The 25,486-nt window shown below is 42.8% G+C and overlaps 1 protein-coding gene and 5 non-coding genes across 6 annotated transcripts in view; 5 read left to right on the forward strand and 1 right to left on the reverse strand.

The window, feature by feature from the left end:
- TRNAA-UGC lies at positions 1–72 on the reverse strand. The gene has a single exon. It is a non-coding gene; the product is annotated as a tRNA-Ala (tRNA).
- A 294-nt stretch (positions 73–366) lies between these two features.
- On the forward strand, positions 367–438 carry TRNAD-GUC. Its single transcript has one exon. It is a non-coding gene; the product is annotated as a tRNA-Asp (tRNA).
- A 3,584-nt stretch (positions 439–4,022) lies between these two features.
- On the forward strand, positions 4,023–4,095 carry TRNAF-GAA. Its single transcript has one exon. It is a non-coding gene; the product is annotated as a tRNA-Phe (tRNA).
- A 431-nt stretch (positions 4,096–4,526) lies between these two features.
- TRNAD-GUC lies at positions 4,527–4,598 on the forward strand. The gene has a single exon. It is a non-coding gene; the product is annotated as a tRNA-Asp (tRNA).
- A 12,956-nt stretch (positions 4,599–17,554) lies between these two features.
- On the forward strand, positions 17,555–17,626 carry TRNAA-UGC. The gene has a single exon. It is a non-coding gene; the product is annotated as a tRNA-Ala (tRNA).
- Positions 17,627–25,064: 7,438 nt separating this feature from the next.
- UBC (ubiquitin C) overlaps positions 25,065–25,486 on the forward strand; it is a 12,654-nt gene continuing 12,232 nt past the window's right edge. Inside the window, exon 1 of the mRNA XM_044658737.1 lies at positions 25,065–25,140. The gene's annotated coding sequence lies outside the window, so the exon portion shown is untranslated. The remainder of the gene's footprint in view (positions 25,141–25,486) is intronic.

Here is a 25,486-nt window from a genome sequence, read left to right on the forward strand (position 1 = left end):
TGGAGATGCCGGGGATTGAACCCGGGGCCTCATACATGCAAAGCATGCGCTCTACCACTGAGCTACATCCCCATGCCTGAGAGCAGGTTGTGCTGCAAAAGGTGCTGTAGGAAGCCGCTTTCCTTTAACAACGTGCACAAATTCCACTGCGGATCTTTGTATGCAGGAAGCTGTTGCCCAAATGGAGAGGAGGTGCCATCCCACTGGGGCGAGTTGCAAAGCCCGGCTGGGATCAGCCTCCAGGTAAGACGTCTCAGCTGCACTAGTTTAGAATGAGGTCTGGAGGTTGCAAGAACACGTGGTGGACCCGGGCCGAGACACGTGGTAATTACATGGTGGTTCCTGACAGATTTGGAGCAGGGCACATCCTCGTTAGTATAGTGGTAAGTATCCCCGCCTGTCACGCGGGAGACCGGGGTTCGATTCCCCGACGGGGAGGCCGTGATCTCTTTTTTGAATGCTTTTTCAATAAAGCAAAGGAAAGCCTTTTAGATACAGACTGAAAGCGTATGAAAGAGTTGGGGGGGAAACGTTACACTTCTTTTTGCCTTTCTCTCTCCTTTTCAGAAATATTTTTTCTTTAGAAGTTAACATGGTTATAATTTGATTATGTATTATGATAGATTATATATAATACATAAAATGTTATTTATACTATGTATGACACTCTACTTTATATATCAAAATAGGTTGCATATATTATAACTATATAATTTAAAATTTTTATAGATTATGTATTGAGATCGATTATATATAATACATAAAAAAAATGCCTAAAGTATGTATAGTGGGTACCTTATATCACTTATAACAAAAACATATTGCATTTATTATAGTTATATAATTTAACATTTGAATAGATTATGTATTATGATAAATTATATATACTACAGAAAATAATGTTTATAGTATGTATAGTGGTATACTTTATATAAAATGCAACAAACATATGCATGCAGCATAATTTTATATTTGTTTTATTATATTTATATATATAATTCTATAAGAAGTTAACATTTTAATAAATAGTCATATATTATGATATATTTTATTTCATACATAAAGCAATGTCTATGTATAGTGGTCTATTTTATATCCTGCAAATACAAAAATATGTTTTATAGAATATATAATACATATGTTGCGTATATTATAGTTATAAAAGAGGTTGCCATTTTAATAAATTAATTCTGTATTTTGATAGATTATATCTGATATATAAAATAAAGCCTATGTTTTGTATGGTGGTATATTTTATAGAATATACAATACAAATATATTTTACATGATATATAATACAAATGTACTGCATATATTTCTATAAGAAGTTACCATTTTAATAAATTAATTCTGTATTACGATAGATTATGTCTGATATATAAAATAATGCCTATGTTATGTATGGTGATATATTTTATATCCTGCAAATACAAAAATATATTTTATAGAATATATAATATATGTTGCATATATTATATTTATAAAAGAAGTTATCATTTTAATAAATTCTGTATTATAATATATTAATATATTGTGTCTGATATATAAAATAATGCCTATGTTTTGTATGGTGGTATATTTTATAGAATATATAATACAAATATATTTCATATGATATATAATACAAATATATTGCCTATATTTCTATAAGAAGTTACCATTTCAATAAATCAATCCTGTCTGTACTATGATAGGTTAGATCTGATACATAAAATAATGTCTATAGTATGTATTGTATATATTTTATAGAACACAGAAATATATGGCACATATTATATTTGTATGATATAAGAGGTTACTACTTTAATAAATAGATTCTCTATGATGATAGATTTTAGATTACATCTAAAGCAATGCCTGTATTATGTACTGTGGCAGAGCCTCTAGCCTGTATGGCTGATTCATTAGGTATAATCATGGGGCACTTTCTCTCTTGGGCCTCAGCTTACTCGTATGGAAAGTGGGAGGGTGGTTCGAGTGGCCTCAGAGGACCCTTTCCAGCTCGCGATCGTGATCGCCAGTTAGTAAGAGCTGACATTTAAGTTCTGGGAAAATGATATCCAAAGTTACTGGGTCCTTGGAAGGGCGGGGGCGGGGGGGGGGGGGGGGAGAAAGCAGCCTGAGCTGGGCGGAAATAGAATGACCACGCTAGGCCCCGGGGAACCCAGGAGAAAGCTCCGCCTTCCTCCTGTGGCATATTGCATACAAGGTCCCGGTAGCCCGTTTTTTTTTTTTGGTTTTTTTGTTTGTTTTTTGTAACAAAGGCTGGCTGGTGGGGGGTGGGGAGGGGGTGGGAATATATTCAGAAACGGGAATGAAAAACAAAAGAGAATAAAAAATGTAGTCAAGAATTTTAAGCTATCTCACATTTATTGAGGGCTTTCCTGGCCCGAGTCCAACAGGAACGAATTCATTTGAGCCTCAAAACGTACTTGTGGAGTCGGTCCTGCACGGATCCTTGACCTTCATCAGGATCAAATTAGTCCATGCAAGTGAAATGCTTTGCAAATCTTAAAGCCCTCTGTAAATGCTGAGGGTTAGTATTAGTCATTACATTTTACAGATGGGGAAACTGAGGCGGGGGCAGTAGAGGCACCCAGCTCAGAAATGTCACAGGCAGAATTGAAGCTCGCGTCTCCACCATTGGTGTATTCACTTCTTCTGGGGGTGCAGCCTCTCCCCTCAAGGACCCCCTGTGAATCCTCCTAGAGCCTGCCTGCCCATAGCTTCAGAGGCGCCACTGCTTGGCCCCTGCCCTCTACCTCGATAATAATGACCTTTCTGATTGTTGACCATCTCAATACTAGTGCCTGCCCTCGGGCCATTAACTGGGGGGGCTCCTGTATAATTGGGCCAGAGCCCATTTGCAGGTGGTCTCCTTGTGAGGACAACAACTGTCCTTTGCCTTTTGGGTCCCCAGCACCCAGCACAATGCCTGGTACACAGCAGGCGCTGAATAAATGCTTCTTGACCTGATTTGACACCCCCCAACCCCCACCCTAGCCATCTTCTCCTCCTTCTTTAATGATCTCCTGAGCCCTCAGAAGCTCTAAAGATGATGCCCCAAATCGCTGTCTCCATTTCGGATTCCCTTCAACCCTAGATTGATAATCCTAACTAGGGAGTAATTGGAGAGGGGAGGGACTCGTCTGGCATTCAAGGCCCTCCCCAAATGAGCTAGACTAACTTTCCTTGGTTAAGTGCATGGAGAAATACAGAGAATTTTTCTCCTCGGATATTCCCCTAAAGGGCAGCTAAGGATAGAGTCTTTCCGCCAGACAGAAAAACCAGAGTACAAATATGACCTCAAACTTTTCCTAGCTGTGTGACCCTGGGCAAGTCGCTTAATCCCCATTTGCCTGGCCTTTACAGCTCTTCTGCCTCAGAGTCAAACCACAGTATTGGGTCCAAGGGGGAAGATAAGGGTTTAAAAAGAAAACAAACCAAAGACTATGGGGACTATGGGAAATCCTCACTATTATTAACTTCATTAGAAAAAATGGTGCCTCCTGGGCAGGGCTTCTTGGGTTTGCAAATGCCCCAAATCCCACAATCCTTTGCACAGGTTGGGTCAGACAGGCAATTGACAATCATTTAATTAAAACCCTTGGACAATATGGATCATATAACGTTGAAAAACGTATGTGAAAATTTGTTATAAAAATTAATTTTTAGGACTAGGAGGTTACGGTGTGCATTCCAGATTTGCGGGGAGGGGGAAGGGGCACAGCCAGGGCAAAGGCTCCAGGGTGGGAGATGGAGGGCAATGGAATTCCCGGGAAAGTTCCAAGCCGAAGTAGGCTCTTTGTAAAGCCGGGCTGGGCGGAATATTCTCCACTCCGAGGCCTCCCAAGCAAAACCTGGAACGAAGGAAGAGGGCTCTGAGAACCGAGGATTTTACCCAACAAGACAAAAACTGCGGAGGAGAAGGGGCCGGCGTAACGGGGAAGCTGAAAAACTTCCGGAAAGAGTCCAGGCGAGTAAGAGTTAGTAGCGACGTCTTGGCAAGCGCCCCTCCAGCGGCCGAAATAGCTCAGTTGGGAGAGCGTTAGACTGAAGATCTAAAGGTCCCTGGTTCGATCCCGGGTTTCGGCAGAAGCAGTTCTTTTTCCTCACGTGCACACGGTTTGTTTTAAAAATTTATCCCTTGTTATTTCTACATCTGCGGAGCACGCCGGCCTGTCTCCCCCGAAACCGCGGAGGAGCACGTCCGCGCATTTGGGGACCGACTTTGGCCTCCCCACCCCCTCCCTCGCCGGAGTAGGCGGAAGGGGAGGGCGGCCGTGTGTAGGCTCTCTGCGCGCGCATCGCATCGATGGCCCGGTCGCCCCGGGTCTAGGACTTGACCTTGACTTTGACTTCCTAAGAAGAAAAGAGTAGAGGGTGAATGGGGGAGCCGCAGGGCCCGCTCTAGGGTTCTCGGTTTGTGGCTGAGCAAAACCCCACAAAATACAGAATAGAACGTTAAGAGGGCGCGCGCCCGCTGCCTTTAAAGGCGCAGATGCCAGCGCTTTCCCACAAGCCAATCCTCGTTAGTATAGTGGTAAGTATCCCCGCCTGTCACGCGGGAGACCGGGGTTCGATTCCCCGACGGGGAGGCTGCACGCTTTTGATTTGACTTCGCTTTAAGAACATAAACAAAACCCGCTTCTTCCATTAAAAAACAGCAATCAATCACCTACTTTTCCATACCAATTAAAAGAATACTGCGTTTCCTCCTGAATACAGATTCCTCGTTAGTACTTAAAAACGAAAAGCAACCGGTTCCTGTATTCCTTAAATAAAGACTTTATGATTTTAAAATGCTTTTATATTAAAACGACTTTTATCCTAATCACGACTTCCCTTACCCTTTGTGAAGACCTCCCGTCTATTATATACAATGTAGATAACACAGGTATAACCGTATATACACATAGAGAACACCTATGTACCGTAAATACACAAATAGAACCTCCCATCTAGTGTGTGTATAGAGAAACACACAAATGATGTACAAAGAACGTGTTTGTTACCTCCCATCTAGTATCTATATTTACACAACACCTCCTGCACCACCTATATTTACACAACACCTCCTGCACACATGTAATGGATCCACACCGTATATATGACCTCCCTCCTGTGCTACATACACACATGGCGTATAGATCATGGATGCATGCATACAGGAGACTGACTTTCACTAGTGCCTCTTACAGACATAGAGCAGGCCTCTACTTTGGCTGTGATAAATATTACTTCTCACTGTTATATATCATGCACACATGTAATTGTCTCTATATGTTATCTCTCACTTTATGACAAGGTCTACAATTTGTAGATAATATCTAGTACCTCTCACTGTTACATATAATGGACATATATAATGTCTATGATATCTAGTACCTCTCACTATTATTACATACAAGGCATATGTAATGTGCATAATATGTCTGTAATTTATATTACCTCTAATATATGTTAGACATACATAATGTCTATGATTTGTATATGTTACCTCTCACTATTACATATAATAGACATATATAATGTCTATAATATATATAATTTATATTATGTATCAGGCATGTGTAATATGTCTATAATTTATATTACCTCTAATATATGTTAGACACACATAATGATAATGTCTATGATTTGTATATGTTTCCTCTCACTATTACATATAATAGACATATATAATGTCTATGATATATATATAATTTATATTATATATCAGGCATGTGTAATATGACTATAATTTGTATATAATATATTACCTCTCACTATTATATATATAATATATAATTTGTAATAGCACTGTGTGTAATTATAAATTATATATCATAGACAGGAAGGAAATATTCTATATCTATACACATGTGTATATCTGTACGTGATGTACATACATGTGTGTACACACCCACACAGAGATGTGTTCAATGTACTTAATTATTTGCTATTCCCCCCCTTAGAGTGGGAGCTCTTAGACAGTTTTTGCCTGGTTTTATCTTTCTTTGAACCCCCAGCACTCGGCGCAGAATGAGCGCTTGTTGGCCGTATTACAAGACTGGACTGGTAGGCTGAGGTTCGCAGGGCCGTTAGGTAGGGCAGGCTGTGAGCACCCCTTCCTGGCTTAGAGAAGGGCTCTCTGCCTACTCCCTGACGCTGCCCATTATATTATAGCAGCTCCACGGTGGATGCTTCCTAAATGTTTATACCCTAAAGCAAGATATAAAATAGTCTATAAACCCCATTGTACCCCCCAAATCTACTTTTCTTCTTCCTGGACCTCAACATTTCTTCAATTCTGCAATTCCACAAGCATTTATTTATTTATGTTTTAAAACCCTTATCTTTGTCTTAGAATCAGTACTGTGTATTGGTTCCAAGGCAGAAGTGTGTTAAGGCAATGAGGGTCAAGTGACTTGCCCAGGGTCACACAGCTAGGAAATGTCTGAGGTCAAATTTGAACCCCATCTCTAGACCTGACTCTCAATCCCCTGAGCCCTCCACCAGCATTTATTAAGGACTTACTACGTGTTAGGGCACTGTGCCAAGGGCTGCTGATGACAGCAAAAAGTAAATGAAACAACCCCGGCTCCCCAGGGGCTTGCAGGGTACAGAAGGCAGAATGTCCTCATCTCTGAGGTCCCTCCCAGCCCTCATTCCTAGGGCTCTCTCTGCTCTCATAATAAGCTTTATTTTATTTATTTATTTATTTATCTTAAACCCTCACCTTCCATCCTGGAATCAATACTGTGTATTGACTCCAAGGCAGAAGAGTGGGAAGGGCTAGGCAATGGGGGTCAAGTGACTTGCCCAGGGTCACACAGCTAGAAGGTGTCTGAGGCTGGATTTTAACCCAGGACCTTCCATCTCTAGGCCTGGCTCTCCATCCACTGAGCTACCCAGCTGCCCCCTAATAAGCTTTATTTTTAAACAATTTTTATTTTAAAATATTTTTCCACGTTTACATTTTCTCTCCTTCCCTTCTTCCCTCCCTCCTCCCAGAGCCCAAGAGTAATTCCACCGGGTTGTACAGATGTTTTCACTTGCTACCTATTTCCATATTATTCATTTTTGCTAGCGAGTGATCACAATAAGCTTTAAAGGAAAAGAATGTTTTCAAAAGCTGAGAGAGAATTAGGAGAAAGAGCTGTGGGAGCAGAAACGCAGAAGACAACATATGATTGATCACTTGTTTATATGGGTATAAGATATGGGGATTCAGTTTAAAAAATGACTCTATTACAAAAATGAATAATATGGAAGTAGGCATCGAGAGATAATATATCTGTATAACCCAGTGGAATCGCTTGTCAGCTCCAAGAGGGGGGAAGGAAAGAATGTGAATCATGTAACCATGGAAAAAGATTTAAAACAAACAAATAAATAAACTTACTGACATGAAAAAAAAAGTTTAGAGAGGGTATGGTGGGATGGGAGTGCATTTAAATCCAAGAGACCCCACTGAAGTGTCTATTAAGTATAAAATCTCCTGTTTGGCCAGTGGGAACAGACGCCGTGCCTGGCCTCAGTTGATGGCTCAGGCTGAAATGGTGCCTTTAAGGTTTACAAAGGGGCTTTCTTTCTCATCAGTGCTTTGAGGTTGGTTGTGGGAAAATTATGATTCCCATTTTAGAGATAAGGAAACTGAGTCCCAATGAGATCACGGTTTTTTGCTTGAGGAGCTTGCCGTTTAGTAGGGAATCATTGGAATAGAAAAAAAAAATAAAACAGAAAATGGATGAAAGAAAAAGTATTTATTAAATGTATACTTTGTGCCAAGCACTCCGACTGCACTCAATACAAACTCAAAAGGGAAAAAAATCTCTGAGTTCTGATAGGAGGAAGACAATCCATACAGAGAAGGTGTAATCTGAAAAGTGTACACGAGAAGGTGACAGACATCAAAAGTGACATTGTAGTGGCAGCTGGGTAGCTCAGTGAATTGAGAGCCAGGCCTAGAAACGGGAGGTCCTGGGTTCAAATGTGGCTTCAGACACTTCCTAGCTGTGTGACCCTGGGCAAGTCACTTAGCCCCCATTGCCCAGCCCTTCTGCCTTAGAACCAATACACAGTATTGATTCTAAGGTGGAAAGTAAGAGTTAAAAAAAAAAAAATTAGAAGAGAAACAGATAATGAGGGGAGGGGGAATCTTTGTAGTGAGTTTCTCTGAAAAGAGTTTCATTTCCAAGTTTTATAAATGTGTAAATATGTAAGACTAAGAGCCATTCCTCAATCAATAAATGGTCAAAGGATCTGAACAGGCAGTTCTCAAAAGACATCCCAGCTAGCTAAAACCATATGAAAATGTTCCAAATCACTACTCATTAGAAAAACGTAAATGAAATTAAAGCAACTCTGAAATTCTACCTCATACCTATCTAATTGGCAAAGTTGAGAAAAAGAAAATGACGAATAATAATAGTTCACTTTAAACTTTGCAAAATGCTTTACAGAAATGTTCCCGTTTGATCCTCGAAATACCCAAGAGAGAGGAGCTATGATTATTCCTACTTTACTGACAAGGAAATTGGTTCACAGAGGTTAAATGACTTGTCCAGGGTTACAAAGCTAAGTAAATGTTGAAGGCATATATAGCACTGTTAGCAAAGCTATGAATTTGTCCAGCCATTCTGGAGGGGGGAAAAATGCTAAATTCTGCCTGTCTCTTTGATTCAGCTATGCCACTCCTAGGTCTGACAAGATTTTTTAAAAATAGGAAAAGGACCAATATGTACCAAAACAAAACAGTGACTATTTTTTTTTAACCCTTACTTCTTGGAATCACTACTGTGTACAGTACACTCAGTACAACTGACTACAAAGATTCCCCCCTCCCCTCATTATCTGTTTCCCTTCTAAATTTTTTTTAATTAAGTCCCTACTTTCCATCTTAGAATCAATACTGTGTATTGGCTCCAAGGCAGAAGAGCAGTAAAGGCTAGGCAATGGGGGTCAAGTGACTTGCCCAGGGTCACACAGCTGGGAAGTGTCTGATGTCAGATTTGAACCCAGGACCTCTTAATCCATTGAACTACCCAGCTGCCCCTAAATTCCCTCTTGAAGTACAACCATCTTCCCCATCTCCCCAGCTCCCAATTAGGCGTCATCTTTGACTCGTTGCTCTCATCCCTTCTGTCCAATCACTGGTGGAACCCTGCCATGTTTTTCTCTCCTCCGACCCTGCCATCACCCTAGTGTGGGCCCTCATCATCTCACTCCTGGACTACTGTAATAGCCTGCTAGTGGGTCTCCCCATCCCAAGCATCTCCTCTCTCCAGTCTGTCTTCCACTCAGCAAACTCATCACCCTACCTAAAAGGTATGTCGGGCCATGAATATTCATAAAAGCAATATTTGTTTTTGCACTGCTGAATTTAGGTTTGGATTGCACGGCATAATAAGCACACACAGATTTGCCTAAGAGAATTCATAGATTTATTTAAAGAAAGACAAGGAGAGTGAAGGAAATACGGAAATAGAGGCTGCAGAAGAATCCGACAATCCAATACATCCCCAAATCGGGAAGCACCCACATCTGGTTTTTCTAGCTGGGGGGGTTCCTTGTGTATAAATGGAAATTTTGAACCTTGGACGTCATCCCCCAGAAGTCCCTTAGTTTTCCCAAAATTCCCTTTAGTCTCTCCTAGGCCTCCACATTTGTGAGTCATGTTATTGTTTTATGGCTGGCTGTAACTCCTCCCTCTTTTCTCTTTGGTTCCTGGGAGCGAGCTGGGTAGTACCTTTTAGTGAGTCTCTTTTGTTAGTTTATTATTAATAAAATATTCATAAATAGAATATTTAGTATTTTTATTTTAATTTTATTAATTTTAATTATATAATTATTTGTCTATTATATGAAGATATATAATAATAATAACAATTAATAAAATAAAAATTAATAAATGATATTAATTTTAATCTTTACACTTTGCTTCAGTTCCAGATGTCCAGTTTGGAGCCTGGCAGAGCATCCTCTCCATGGGTGAAATTATAATGAGCCAGTAGAAAGGGATGGCTTATATGGACCTCGTAGAACGAGTTGGCTTATATTGAGCACAGAACAGAGAAGGCAGGAAGTCGAGTTTGGCTAAAGTCAGCACTAGACCCCGTACCATCTGGAACTAGCCTAGTCCAAGGTGCCAAACAGCCACACTTTCTAGGCATGACATTTGGGTTTTCCAGACATACAAGGCCAATCTGGGCTTCTTCTGACCCTCCTGGGAATGTGGCCAGTCATTCCAAGGACAGAGAGAACCGTCAAAACACGTACTCAATTCCCTGTTCCTCTGGGAACATGGCCAATGTTCCAAGGGAAGAAGGAAGATTGCCTGAGTCACTTTAAGGCCAATATGCTGGGAACATGGAAGATCTTTATATTTCATTAACCCTAAACTGTATCACCTCCCTAGTCAATAAACTTCACTGGATCCCTCTTATATCCAGGATCAAATAGAAAATCCTCTGTTTGCTTTTCAAATTGGCCTCTCCCTACCTGCTCCAGTCTTCCTACTCCTGTCTATCTACTACTCCACAATCTGAGTAATATATATATATATATATATATATACACGTTTGGAGGGGGGCAGTAAATCCATTCATTTTTTTATTTGAAAATCTTTATTTAGTTAATTAGTTTAGAATATTTTTCCATGGTTACATGATCCATGTTCTTTCCCTCCCCCCACACCACCCTCATAGCCAACATTCCACTGGGTTTTACATGTGTCCTTGATCAAGACCCATTTCCATATTATTGATATTTGCACTAAGGTGATCGTTTAGAGTCTACATCCCCATTGACCCATGTGATCAAGCAGTTGTTTTTCTTCTGTGTTTCTGCTCCCACAGTTCTTCCTCTGGATGTGGATAGTGTTCTTTCTCATCAGTCCCTCCCAAACTGAGTAATATTGTTCTTCAATTGTTCTTCAAACAGGACACTTCCATCTCCCACCTCAGAGCATCATCTCTGGGCCGGCCCCCAGGCCTGGAATGGCTCCCCTCCTCATCCCCACCTCCTGGCTCCCCCTGGTGTCCTCCAAGTCCCAACTAAAATCCTGCCTTCTGCAATAATACTTTCCTGATTCCGCTTACTCTTACTCTTCTTTCTGAGACTGCACTCAGTTTATCTTATCTACATCAAGGTTGCACCTAGTTGAAGGGAAGATGAGAGGGATGGGCCTGGGAAAATAGTGAGTTCCTGAATGCCTTGCTAAGTATTTTGTAAGGATAAACTGGACTTACTAGTATGGGATCTCCCAAAGGAGGAAAGTCCTTTCATCAATGAAGGTCAACTCTGCAATTTAGTCTTTTTTTAACCCTTACCCTCCATCTTAGAATCAATATTTAGTCTTGTTTGACATGTATAACTCGGTGGAATTGTTTGTCAGCTCCAGGAGGAGGGAGGGAAAGAACATGAATCTTGTAAACATGGAAAAATATTCTAAATAAACTTTTTTTAAATTAAAATAATATAAGTCTTGTTCTAAGAGATAAAGGGCCGGGAAATTGAGGTTAAATGACTTGTCCAGGGTCTCACAACTAGGAAGCATCTGAGGCTACAGTTGAACCCAGGACCTCCCCTCTCCAGGCCTGGCTCTCCATCCCCTGAGACACCTCCATGCCCTCTCTGCCCTTTAGTCTTAAAGAATTGCCTAGAACACAAAAGGATCAAATAGACCATAAGTATCCAAGGTGGGACTTGATGAGATCTTGGTGATAGACTCACTACCCATTCATCTCACTGCCTCTCTGGGTAGACTTAATTAGAAATAGTGGATAATACAAAAAACGTTTTCTCTTTGCCTTCTTGGGACCTGATTGAATGGGAGAGAATTAAGTGTGTAATTCTCAAAGTAAAGCACCCAGCTAACATCCCCACCCCAGAAATGAAATGAGTCAATAAGGCTGTTTTCAGCTTCAAGCAATTCTAGTTATTTTAGGACCAGACTTTTTATCTCACTTCAAGGGCATCGTCAGGGTTCAGGAAACAGCTGCAGCTGCCCCTTATCTCTTCTCGCCCTTGAAAATTCAGGGCAATCCTTTCACCCCCTCCCATGTGATGAGCTCGTGTGTCTGGCTATTTTGGGGTAGGCTTTCTGCCTAGATTGTAAGTCCTGGCCCCCAGACAAGGGGGGGAGGGCGGATCCGACAGAGGAGGGAGGGGGAACCTATATACTGTCTGTCTTTGCACCCAGGCGTTGCATTTGGCACTAGGGCATTTGCCTTTCTTCGCGAGGAAAAGAAATAAACTTCTGTCTCTTCCACTCTCGCTTTCTGACTTCAGGTTTATAATTGTAATTTGGGGAGAGCGGTCATTTTTATCCCACACATCGTGATCTTATTCAGTGGTGCTTTATTGGGGCCTGGCATAGGACATGCTTAATAAATGCATTATTCAGACTGATCCAGTGAAATAATATGAGTAAAGCACTTTGCAAACCTAAAAGTACTATGTAAATGTTGGCTATTATTTTATTTTTGTTTTTTTTTTTAACTTCTGTACATTGGCTCCAAGGCAGAAGAGCAGTAAGGGTGAGCAATGGGGGTTCAAGTGACTTGCCCAGGGTCACACAGCTGGGAAGTGGCTGAGGCCAGATTTGAACCTAGGACCTCCTGTCTCTAGGCCTGGCTCTCAGTCCACTGAGCTATCCAGCTACCCCAATGTTGGCTAGTATTAATGAAGGAATCCAAAAGCCCCCAAACTTGTAGCCTAGAAAGATTAAATGACTCCCCAGTCAGCCCCTCACTGTGATTCCTGTCTGGGACTCCTCAATTTTCCTTGTTACCATTGTAAAGTCAATCAACTATCCCTCTCATCCTCAGTTCCCATTTTCCCTAAGAAAGGTATTTAAGCTTCCCACTTTAATGGCTCTGGAGTCGTCATCTAGTGAGGGATTACAACCAGGGATAACGTCCCCAGAGTCCCAGCGTGTAGACCCTGTAAAAGTCTTGGCGCCGGATTCTGAGTAAAGGGCCAAATATTGGACTTATCCCTTCCTGATTAAAGGCTTGGTTTTTCTGACTACTTTGGCAGTTCTGTGTTATTTCCAAGTTAACAATGGCTTACTTCTTCTGTTATTATAATTAGCTTGCATTTGCTGAGTGTATATTAACTCAGGAGTAAAGGAAGAGAGAATTCTCTCCCGGCTATTCTTCCTTTTTAACCTTTATCTGCCTCAATTTCTTTAACTATAAAATGAGGATCATGATAGCATCTACCTCCCAGGGTTGTTGTAAAGTACTTAGCAGTTCCTGGCATATAGTTGGTGCTTAATAAATGCTTATTCCCCTCTTCCCCTTTAATTTTTACTTCCCCTTTAATTTTTACATGGCACCATGCCAACAGAACCCTAAACTAATTATCTAAAAAAACAGACAACAAACATTTATTTTAAGATTTGCTCATTTAAGCCGCCGCCATCTTCCCAGAATTCCCACAACAAGCATTTATTAAGTACCTACAATGTGCCAGGGGCAGCTAGGGAGCACAGTAAATAAAGGGCCTACCCGGGAGTCAGGAGGATCAGAGCTAAAATGTGACTTCAGACACTGACAAGCTGTGTGACCTTGGGCAAGTTACTTAACCCCATTTGCCTCCGTTTCCTCATCTGCCAAATGAACTGGAGAAGGATATGACAAACCACTCCAGGATCTGCTGAGAAAACCCCAGATGAGGTCAGGAAGTGGCAGACACAACTCAACAACAACGTATGGACCAGGCGCTAAGGCTGGGTTCAGGGGATACCAGGATTAAAGGGGGACAGTCCCTTCCATTCAAGGAGCTTACAGCTATCTAGTCTCTCCCATTCCGATCTTTCCTTCGCTCACTGCCATACCTGGGTGTGGGGAGGAGCCGGGAGAAGATATGATTAAAATCCGAGCTTTGCCACTTAGACTTGGCTAGTCATTGTCGAAAATAGCAGAAAAACACGGAGCTTTCAGACAGAAAACGTCATAGCACGCGACATTTTATTTAGATAGTATAGTGAGGGGAAAAAAAAAAAAAAAGATGGGTTACAGTTGTACACTTAGAGCCTGTTTGACCCTGTTGTGTTCTAGGCAACTCTTTAAGATCAAATTACAGAGAGGGTAGTGAGGTGTCTAAGCAGATGGAGAGCCGGGTCTAGAGGGGGGAGGTTTGGGGTTCAAATGTGGCCTCAGCCATTTCTAACTGTGTGACCCTGGGTAAGTCATTTAACCTCAATTGCCTTGGAACCGATACTTAAAAACCAAACCCAAAGGGAAGAGGGGTAACTAGGGGGCTCAGTAGATAGAAAAGCAGGTCTAAAGTTAGGACAACTTGGGTTCAAATCTGGCCTCAAGACACTACCTAGCTGTGTGACTCTGGCTGTCACTTAATTGCTTAGTCCTTGTTGCTCTTTGTCTTAGAATTGATACTAAGACAGAAGTTAAGGGCTAGTTGTTTTTTTCCATTTTTTTTTTAAACCCTTAACTTCTGTGTATTGGCTCCTAGGTGGGCAATGGGGGTCAAGTGACTTGCCCAGGGTCACACAGCTGGGAAGTGTCTGAGGCCAGATTTGAACCTAGGACCTCCCGTCTCTAGGCCTGGCTCTCCATCCACTGAGCTACCCAGCTGCCCCACGGCTAGCTTTTAAAGAAAAAAAAAGAGAGAGGTTAGGTGACCCAAAAAGAGGCCACAGTCCAGAGAAATCCCAATAAAGGCGAGAACTTGCTGAAGGATGGAAATCGAATCTGTGTTACAGAGAATTTTTTTTTAGGGACTCTACAGACATCATTTGAGATTTTTATTGGGACTCTTCAGATTTGGGATTACTGAGGTGCTCAGCAGAGGCAGGAGGCTGGCCTGGAAGATATCTCAGCATATCTGGTCCAGACGCCGTCCGGTTGGTTGTTTACAGATCCACACCAAAGGTTTAGGCTGCCAAGTGTCAAGGGATGAAGTCTAGATGACGCAGGGTTGGCTTATCACCAGATGTTCAGGTGGTTGTTCAAAGAAGATGCCTGGACTTTCGATGATATGAGATGCTCAGAATAAGTTTTCCTGAGTCTTTCCTTTTCCTTTAGACATCATTTAAGCCCCTGAGACTCAGTTTCCTTGTCTGTAGAACAGATTGGACTAAGGCAGGGGTCGGCAACCTTTTTGGCCGTGAGAGCCATAAACGCCACATTTTTTAAAATGTCATTTCGTGAGAGCCGTACAGTGCTCACAGTGTGGCTCCTGTAACAGCGCCTGAAAAAAAATGGACTTTATGGCTCCTGCAGAAAGAGCCACATCTGGCCCTCAAAAGAGCCAGATATGGCTCAAGAGCCAAACGTTGCAGACCCCTGCATTAAGGGGTTCTTGACCTTTGGATTCTCTTGGAATCAAGTTTTTAAAAACAGACTCTAAATGGAAGACAATGCTATAGTTCAGTTAGAGGTTAGTGAAAAAAAAAGATAAAATTATTTCCCCCCTCTGGGATTGATGGGCCCAGGTTGAGAGCCCCTAGACTTGATGGTTCTCTATGATCCTACCTTAGGTTGCTTGTTGGGGAAAGGAGTCTCCAGGGGAATAACCTCAGTGTCACGATGAGGCATCATGGCACAACCTCTGCAGAGGGTGATTATGAAAATTCATGTCATTCTGAAGAAGACATTGTTCTGATTTTATCCAGGCTTGGAATACCACATGGTTTCTTCCAGGGAATCCAAGGCCACTCAAAAGAAGTTAATCTAGGAACCTAGACCAGAGAAAACTAAGGCATTTTAGCCCTGTGACAATTTTATTTAATCCCCTTACTTTCTAGTAGCAACTCTGAGACAGAAGGGGAGGGGGTAGGCAATTGGAGTTAAATAGCTCAGAAGTATCTTGAACCCACATCCTCCAGATTTTAGACCTTTTGCTCGACCCGCTGTGCCACCTAGCTGCCCCCCTCGGTGGCACTGAATGTGAGCAAAGGAGGACAAATGATCTTATTATCTATGAAACATTAAGAGACCAAGAGCAGGGCAATGTGATACATTGGAAAGAGAGGAGTCAGAAGATCTGGGTTCAAATTTTGCTTCTGATTCTTACTAGCTTTGTGATCATGTACCAGTCACTTAATTTCCCTCTGGCTCGGTTTCCTCATCTGGAAAGCAGAGAGGTTGGGTTGAGGGCCCTAAGGTCCTATCCAGCTTTAAATCTATGATCCAGGTTTCTGGAATTTCATTGGAAGACTCTATTCAAGTTGAAAAGGCATATCCTCACATCTATGAAGTCATGTGTTTCAAACTCCATCTTTGGTTGGGTCTTTCTACTGTTAAATTTCTGGCCTCTTCTTGCCTCAGCAGGGCTTCTTTACCTGACCTTCAAAATGTGTTTCTTTTAAAATATTTTGAGAATTGTATTTCAGTATAACTGGCTTCCTTGCCATCCTATGTCTTTTATTTCATACATTTACGATTCAGAGAAGGGGTCTATAGCGCTCCCAAGTCCATTTAAAGGGTCTAGGACATAAAAAAAATGTTAAGAATCCCTGGAAAGGATTCAAATTCAAACTAGTCAAGCTTTCAGTGTTCTCACACAATATGACTTCATCTGATGTATCCAAAATGTCCTCTTACCACCTTCCAGCCCACATCTTCCCTTCAAATCAAACTGCTGTGCCTATCACACCCCAGAAACATCAGGCTCACCTCCCACCCCTAAATCTTTGCGAGAGCTGTTCCCATCCCCAGGTAACATTCCCTCTCTCATCCCTTCCCCCCCCCCCCAAAGTAAGTGATTAGAAATCTGGGGAGCTGTCTCTTGTTCTAGCCTTAGCCTTGGGGTAACTATCTTTTTCTTTCCTCTAAAATGATAAAGTGGAAACAAATCATTTCTAAAGTCTCTTTCAACATTCCACCTCCTCCATAAAGTCTGCTTCCAAAGATTTCTCTGCACTCCTACTTACAGATTGAAGATCATTTAACACTTGATTTTCTGGTATTATTTTCTAGTTGTTTCTCCAGATTGTAACAATCCTTTTTATTTGTTGCAACTCCACAAAGAAAGGCCTTAAAGGGTAGTTTTCTTCCTTCCTTCCTTTTCTTCTTCCTTTCTCCCTCCCTCCTTCCTTTCTCTCCCCCTTTCTTTCTCCTTTTCTCCCTCCCTTTTTTCTTTCTCGCTCCCTCTTTCTTTTTTCTCTTTCTCCCCTTCTTTCACCTTTTCTCTTTTTCTTTCTCTCCTCTCTCTCTTCCTTTTTTCTTCCCTACCTTTTCTCTTTCTCTTTCCTAACCCATCCTCCACTCCCTTCTCCCTTTCTTTGTCTCCTCCCTTATTTTTTTCTTCCCCCCTTTTTTTCTCCCCCCATTCCTTTTTCCTAGAGCAATCTGGAAAACCAGAGCTTTCAAACAAAGCAGTTTTGCAAGAAAGAAGCATCTACTTTTGTCGGTGATTCCAAGGAGAGGTCCAGATTGATTTGTTTTTTTTAAACCTTAGCTCACTTTTCCTGTGGATTGTTCTGTTACCAAACATGGAGCAATTTCATTTAATCTCAAAACGACACATTTTAGGAGGAAAAGCAAAACAAGGAATCCACAATTTGGTGAGATTTTCTTAGCAAGCAGATGTCAGAGTAGGGGATGTAGCTCAGTGGTAGAGCGCATGCTTTGCATGTATGAGGCCCCGGGTTCAATCCCCGGCATCTCCACGTGGTCTTTTTGTCCCGGGTCTCCAAAGCTGATGTCAGTTACACTTCCCGGCTTCCTCAGAACCGCCCCCCGCGCTGGTCCGTTACCATTACGTTTCTTCCAATGTTCTATTAGCAAAACATTGGGGAGCCCCGTTCTTTTACTAAAGCTCTCTCCTCCCTCCGCTCCAGTTAGCCTGGAAATAACGCCTGTATTTTTTCAACAACCCTTTGGCTACAATATAAAACGACCTTCCGGGTTTTTTTCCATTACCGGACTCCCATTTTAGGGCGCTTTTTCCGTGCCCCTCCCACCTGGGGCAAAGGGGCGGAGCCCTTGGACGCCACCTTCCTCCCCTCCCCCCCACCCCCCGCCCCGGCTCAGAATCACTTTATTAAATGAATAAAATAAAAGCCGGGGGAGGAAGGAGGAAATCGCTTCTTTTGAACACGGTTATTAAACCATTTTAAATAGCATTTTACAGACGCAGGTTAAGAAGGCCGATTTGGGGAGCCTGACTACTGTAACCCTCTCACTGTGAATCTGTAAGCCCTTCCTCCTGCGGTGCCAGCCCCGAACGTTTCTCGTCTGGGGCGGACAAGCCCCAGTTATTTTTTTATTTTATTATATTTGAGTTATTTGTGAAGTTGGCCCCGTTTTGCTCAGATTAAAAACTTCTGGGAGGTCAAGGATGGGGGAGGGGGGGTCACGTTCATATTGGGCAGCTCTAACACACACACCCTGCACATAGGAAGCCATGAATAAGTTTGTCTGAAACGAATAAAGTCTAAATCACTATTAAAGTACTAAAGCCGTAGCCAAAAAGCTCATTTTCACAGCTTCATTTGAAATAATTCTGTTATTTGTGAAGCCATCGTTTCATGCGGTATCCCGTCCCTCCCCCATCCTGCTAGCCATGCCCAGCCGCAGAGAACAATGGCAGAAGAAGGGGAGGAGGGGAGGACGCCGATAGATCTAAGAGTAGGCCTTGTTTTCCACCCTGGCTTCTTCACCTCTGCCAAGACGGAGGGAGGTGCATTTTGAAATAAATTTCCAATTTTACCAAGACAAAATGCAGCCATTTCTCAATTTCCCATCGCTTGTAGCACATCCCAAAGCTCAATGAATACTACTCAATTTGTGACTAAATGCTGTAGATTATTTCAAGGATAAGCAATCCTGCTGAATCATTTTTCCCCTCAATTGTTGTTTTAAAGACCAGAGTAGATTCCTCAACTCTAAGGCAAAAGAATTAAATGAGCTGCTAGAATTGACCTAATTAGTAACTGTATTAGTTTAGCAGAGACACCAGTTGTGTGATCTTAGGCAAGTCACTTAATTCTATTTGCCTCAGTTTCCTCATCTGTCAAATGAGCTGGAGAAGGCCAGTGCTGGACCTGGAGTCAGGTAAGCCTTTATCTTCCTGAGCTCAGATCCAGCCTCAGACACTACGGGTGTGACCCTGGGCCTCAGTCAAACTCTTTCCAGGATCTTTGATGTACTAAAGTTATTAAAGCCCCTAGCAGCCTCATCATTTCATTTTTTTTTTAAACCCTTGTACTTCGGTGTATTGTCTCATAGGTGGAAGATTGGTAAGGGTGGGCAATGGGGGTCAAGTGACCTGCCCAGGGTCACACAGCTGGGAAGTGTCTGAGGCCGTATTTGAACCCAGGACCTCCCTTCTCTAGGCCTGACTCTCAATCCACTGAGCTACCCAGCTGCCCCTTCATCATTTCATTTTAACTATTACAGCTCATAGGCAAATGGAGGAGGCAGCTTTCAGGAAGCACAACCATGCACAAGTGAGAGATGGACAAGATAAACTGGAAACAATGGGAATGCTTTCCAGGAGCCACACGTTGTGCTCTGGCTTTGCACATATTACCTCATTTCCAGGGAAGGCACTAGAAATCAGAGGGACCAGGAAAGGCTTTTTGCCGAGAATGGGATTTTGATGAGCTGCTTTTCTCTTTAGAAACAGCAAGAATATACTCCTTTGAAAAGAAAGGCCTTGTTATTGGGAGTCATTGTTCAGACTTCAAGAATGTTCAATGGGACTGATGGGATCCCAGTTATTTTCCAGGGGCAATGAAATCTTCCTCCCATCATTATGCATCAGGAGAAAGAAGATACTTGAAGAAGCTTTTCTTCTGAGTGTGCTCAGGGAGGGAAAAGCCTTCCCTTAGAAAGGGGCTGGGTGTGCAATTAATTCTTTGGAACTGGTTACTTCATTAAGCCAGATCCAAGCCAGGCAGGGATAAACTACAAAGGAGCCCCCTTGGCTACTGGATTAGCTGCAGGGCCTCCTTCTTGCATCCTTTAAGATCAAATCACTCAGAAGACGGGGAGGTACCCCGACCCTTCAAACCCAGGCGCCTCCCCATCTCTTTCCGTTGGGAGCATCCTTTGTTGCCTCAGCCTGTAGCTAGCAGGATTCAGCTAAAGCTGAATTAAAGGATAAACAACAGATGCAAGAGAGAATGAGGTAACTCTCCAGGGCCGTTACTTCTCTGCAGGGAGGGGGAGGCAAGAAAGAGAGAAGAGCTGGAGGAGGTGTCTCTCTTTCCTCTCCACCCTCCCCGTCCTGCCAAACCCTTTGTGAGCTGCTGGGAGGTCGTGCATGCGCTCACTTCCCCACCAATCCAGTATCTGTTGCTGGGTCCTGCTCCTTCTTCCATTGGCTCATGCCCTGAGAAGGCTCCTTCTCTCCCACGCCTGCTCAGGAGCATCTCTGCAAAGGAAGGATTATGGGGGGGTGGGGGGTGGGGGTGGCGGCATTGAATTTGTCACTGTTCCCAGGATGGACGACTCACCCGTCTGGCCCAGTTTGGGACAGCTGATCCAAGGAGGGATGCCCATTAGTTCCCCCAGTGGGGCATTGGAGAAAGAAAGCAACCCAGCCCCTAAGTCACCTAGAGAACCACTTCCCCTCCTTCCTGATTTCCCTGCCTTTCATCCCCAGGTCCCTGGCCTTGAGATCCTGTTTCCTTGAAGAGTCACTGGGCATTGTCCCTGAATTTCTAGGTGTTCGTTGTGACAAAAGCCTACCACGCAACAAAGGTCTCCTCAACCCATCCCTGTAAGATCTTCGTTTAAAAAAATAAAAAAAATGCATTTTTATGAACACGTTTAGTTTTTGTATCCTTCAAAGAGTCACTCCAAATGACATTTTTTTTTAAAGAAAAAAAGAATCAGTAAAACCACTCAGTACATTTTTCAAGAATCTGAAAATATAAGCAATGTTCCACCCCCTGTACACCTCCAGCCAAGATGGCAGGGGAAGGCCAGGCTTCAGAATTCGATTTTTCAGTGTGTGATTTTCATCCCTTTCCCCACCTCCCAAATCTGGGTTGTCACCAGTTCCTGCCTGTCTGCTAACAGCTGTTTTTTCTCTGTCTTTCAAAACTTGTGACCCAAGTGATGTGTGTATATTAATCAGCAGCCCTACTGCGCACAAACAAAAAACAAAAGCAGGGTGTGGTGTTAGTTTTCACATGAAACTAGGTCAGCCAGAAGGAAACATGGCTTTTTCCCATTCTGTGCTTAACCTAAAAGAATGTTTTGGGGGGTTGGGGGAATTCTTTTAAATTTCCATTGTACATTTCACTTGTATTTCAATGTTGGCCTGAAAGGTCATATCTTAAATCCCTGAAATAGTTTAAAGTGTATGAAGATTTCTATACATTTTTGAAAAAACAGCCAGAAAGGGAAACATTTTTTCTGATTGCAGAGATTTAAAATACATATAATAGAAATTAAATTTATAGAAATGATTCTATATTGACATGTACATCATTGATTATACTTAATTATTATTGTATAAAAAGAATTAATTTTCTAGAAAATAAACTATATACATGAAGATTAAACATAATAGAAATTAAATATGAAAGACATTGAAATGTAAATTTGTGTATATATTAAACCTGTATCAAATTATTATAGTATTATATAGATGTAATTTAATATTATACACAATTATATATAATAACATTTTTAATAATAATAAACAATTTTCTGTCTTTTTCTGTTTCTCTTATTTTGACTTTGAAACTTTCTTGTTTCCTTAGCTATAAGATAAGGACATTTGGACTTAGATGACTTCAAAGTCTCCTTCAATTCCTAAATCCCATCTATCATTAAAAAATCATCTGAATAGTTTTAAACTAGGCCGAGTAGCTGACCATGCTACTCAGAGCAATGGAGGTTGTTAGGAAAAGGAATTCTTTTTTAAGTTTTTAAGTAAACTCTTACTGGTAGCCATTTATTTATAGCTCTGTTTTCCTTTTCTCAGATGAAAGTCCCCTACCCCTGTGGAAATCACTCTTGCGAAATGGTTTGCCAACTACTTGCTCCATGACACATTTTCCCTTAAGTGACACCATAAATAAATACTCAGCTGACATCATAAAACACTCTGGTCTCTTGAGAGGGGTTTCTGAGGTAAATGCCATTAGAGCTTATTTTAAATCAATTAAAAAATTAAGAGTTTTTGAATCTGAAAATCTAAAGGTGGGGGAAGAAAAACTCAACAGAATTTCTAAGTGTCAAGAGTAGCTCAGGGGAAAATGTTTTTGTTGTTGTTGGCCTTGCTTAGTTTGATTTTCATAAAGGCATAAGTATAAATATATATTTATAGAGTCTTCTCTCTCCTGTATTGTATTTTTGTTTTTGATATGGTTTATATATGTGTCAAAATAATACAGGATTCCTTGGAAGATGTAACAGACACAGCCTTGTTTTATAATTCTCTTGATTAGCAACAAGAACAGAGGCATAAAACAGGGAGATGTATACTTGGATTTATCTGAGTGCATGTGGAACAAAACCTTTCTGAATCTGAAGTCCTCCAAATATTCCTGTTGTGCTTGCTCATCAGCTCTGGGAGGGGTGAGGGAAAAGGAGAGGAAAAGAAAATGAATCATGTAAATATGGAAAATATTTTTAAAATGAAAAAAAAAAAACAAAAAATAAATATTTCAGTTGCAGAGTTGAAGGTGTGTAGGTACAAAGAAACACAGGAACCTTTCATAGTCTTCTAAATGACATACCCTCTCAAAGACTTTAGGCTTTACTATCCACACCTGAAAAACTAAGTGGACAAAAATACTTGAGTGTTTATTGTCCACAGTAGGATGCCAGAAATTCTATAGAAGTCATCTACTGTGAACTAACACTGAAGATGGACAATGAATTGGGGTCAGAATAGAGAGAGGAGGAGGCTGACAAACTGGATTGCTTTTGGGACAGGGCAAAATTGTTTTAATTGGTTGTCCCTGGAACAAAGACCCATTTTTTATTCCACCATTTCATTCTTCTGATGCCAAATAGCTTTAATTCCAGGCCCTCAAGTATTGAAGGTGAGGATTGCACAAAGGGCAATTGTGAGAAAGAGAGGAACTGGCTGGCCCACATTACAAATTAGGAAGGACAGCCACAAAGAAATGAACTGTTAGTGAAGATGAGCTGGCCATGTAGACAGAGTGAGGTACAGACAGGTTTTGTCTTCCTTTGGCAGCTCAGGGACTTCAGGAGAACTCAGGAAAGTCCCCAGCATGCTGGATGGTTCCTTGTGGCAAACTCATAGGTGTAGCATGGTGCAGGCCATGGCCCCATTGGTGAGATCACAGATTTTCAAGGGTGATGGATCTGTTTTTGCCGTAAGATCTAATGAGGACCAGATTTGGAGCTGGAAAGGACCTTAGTGAACTGGGGATCCTGGATCTAAAGCTAGAAGGTAATTTAGGGCTCATTGAGTCCAATCCCTTCCTTTTACAGATGAGGAAATGGAGACCCCAGGGACGTGCTAGAACACTCTTCATTGTTTAGATACAACGGGACAAATTATCTAAATTCAAGACATCAATTTGCAACTCTTGCCCCAAAACACAATTAATGTTTGATAGCCTCCTCTTGGAGTTGGATTTTAACTCTCTTTACAGGTCTTTAGGTCAGGGGCAGGTTGACCAACATTTCCCTAATTTTGTGCTCTAGGGAATTGCAACAGAGGGAAGAAATAAGCATTGAGTCATTGGGGGGCATAGGCCTGGACTTGGGAGGTCCTGAGTTCAAATGCAATCCCAGACACTTCTGGCTGTGTGACCCTGGGCAAGTCACTTAAGCTTGTTTGCTTAGCCCTTGTCCTTCTTAGAGGTGTTACTACTGGGATAGAAAACATTTATTTTTAAAAATAGAGTAACAGTATATATATATATATATATATATATGCATATATATCTATATAATGGCATAAATAGGTGTCTTGTAGAAGATGAGATTTTAGCTGAAACCTGAAGGAAGCTGGGGGAGTCCGGAAGTGGGAAGGAGGAGAGGAACAAGCCAGTGACCATCCTAGGGCCTCAGGGTTGTGAGGAAAGGGCTTTTTCCACCTTGAAACTCTCTCCTAACTTCCTGATTTTACTGTGGACCAAACGAATTGCCAGCTAATAAGCACTGATTAAGGGACTTCTTGTGAGGAAAGGGCCCTTCCCCCTAGTAAAGCCTTCTCCAGGATCCCAGGGGGTGGGAGTTTCAAGTGGATGATGAAAACACTTTGGAAGCCTCTAAATATTTTTTTTGTCAAATCAAATCAGTTATTAGACATGTGGCTAATTACTGCCAATAATGATTAGGCCTGTCATGAATTCCAGGGATGGGAGGGACCTCAGAAGACTTGGAGTCTCAGAATTATAGGTTATTGAGTCTGACTCCCCCATTTTACAGATGGGGAAACTGAGGCGAGGGATTTGTGAAGGAGAGCCAACAGCTAACTCTAATTTTACAGATAAGGAAACTGAGGCCCATAACTGGGGATGTATAAAGCAGGGGTAGCCGGGAGAGGAGTACGGGCTGGGCCTGGGGAGAACTCCCGAGTACAGTCTGTGGAGATGGGGGAGGGGTCCCTCATGGTCACGAGCCCAGGGAATGCCCTCCAAGTCTCTTGTTTATCAGGACCCTTCCCCCAACGCAGCTTAGGTGCTCGAATCTAACGGACCACCCCCGTAGGTAAAAGGGAAGCTTCCCCGCGCCGGGGGTTAGGGAGGGGTGGTTCGTTCCGCGAGGCCAAGCCGGATTTTGGCGCCAGCCTCCCCTCCCCCTCCCCTGCCCCCACCGCTCACTCCATCGCCCCTCCCCCAGGTCCGTGATCCACGTCCGCCTCTGTGGGTCAAAGCACTCCCTAGGACGCTGCAGAGTCCTTCCGCTCCACGCCATGGCCCCTCCCCCTTCCCTGGCCTGCCTGCCCTTACGCCAGTTCGTTAAACCAGCTCGGGAGAGAGTTTTATGAGAGGAAGCCAGCGTCTTGAGGAGGGTCGGGGGACGGTGAGAACGATGAACTCTCTCTTTTGATTCAGGGTGTAAGGGGGCGGTGCTAGCGTGGGAGAAATAGTCCCTTCTCGGCGTTTCCGCGGAGGGATCTCTCAGAACGGTCGCGCCGCGCCCCTATATAAGGACGCACCGGGTGTGGCGCAGTTAGATCCGCCGAGGACCGGAGTTGACTCTGTTGTTCAGTGTGTGTCGCCGTCGCCACCGCTTGGTGAGGGGGGAGGGGACGCGAGGCTACGCGGACCCCAGGGCAGGGTGGGGGTTGTAGGTGGGATGGGCTTTGTGGCTGCCGGGCTACAGAGGAGGCGAGTTTGGGCGGCTTAGTGTGGAGCCGAGGCGGCAGCTTATTTCGGCCCCCGGTCCCCGACGGTGTCGGTTGTGGGGGGGGTGGGGGAATAGGGAAGGAGAAAAAGGCACCCACAAGATGGCGCCCGGTGGCGAGCCTTAACGAGACGGAAGTCCTTGTGAAAGCGGGAGACCAGGTCGCGGAGGGTCCGGGGAAGAGGAGGACGGGAGAGAAGGTCGAGAGCGGGAGACGCCGCCGCGGCGGAGGGTGG

The sequence above is a fragment of the Gracilinanus agilis genome, chromosome 1, assembly GCF_016433145.1.
Source record: "Gracilinanus agilis isolate LMUSP501 chromosome 1, AgileGrace, whole genome shotgun sequence".
Lineage (NCBI taxonomy): Eukaryota > Metazoa > Chordata > Mammalia > Didelphimorphia > Didelphidae > Gracilinanus > Gracilinanus agilis.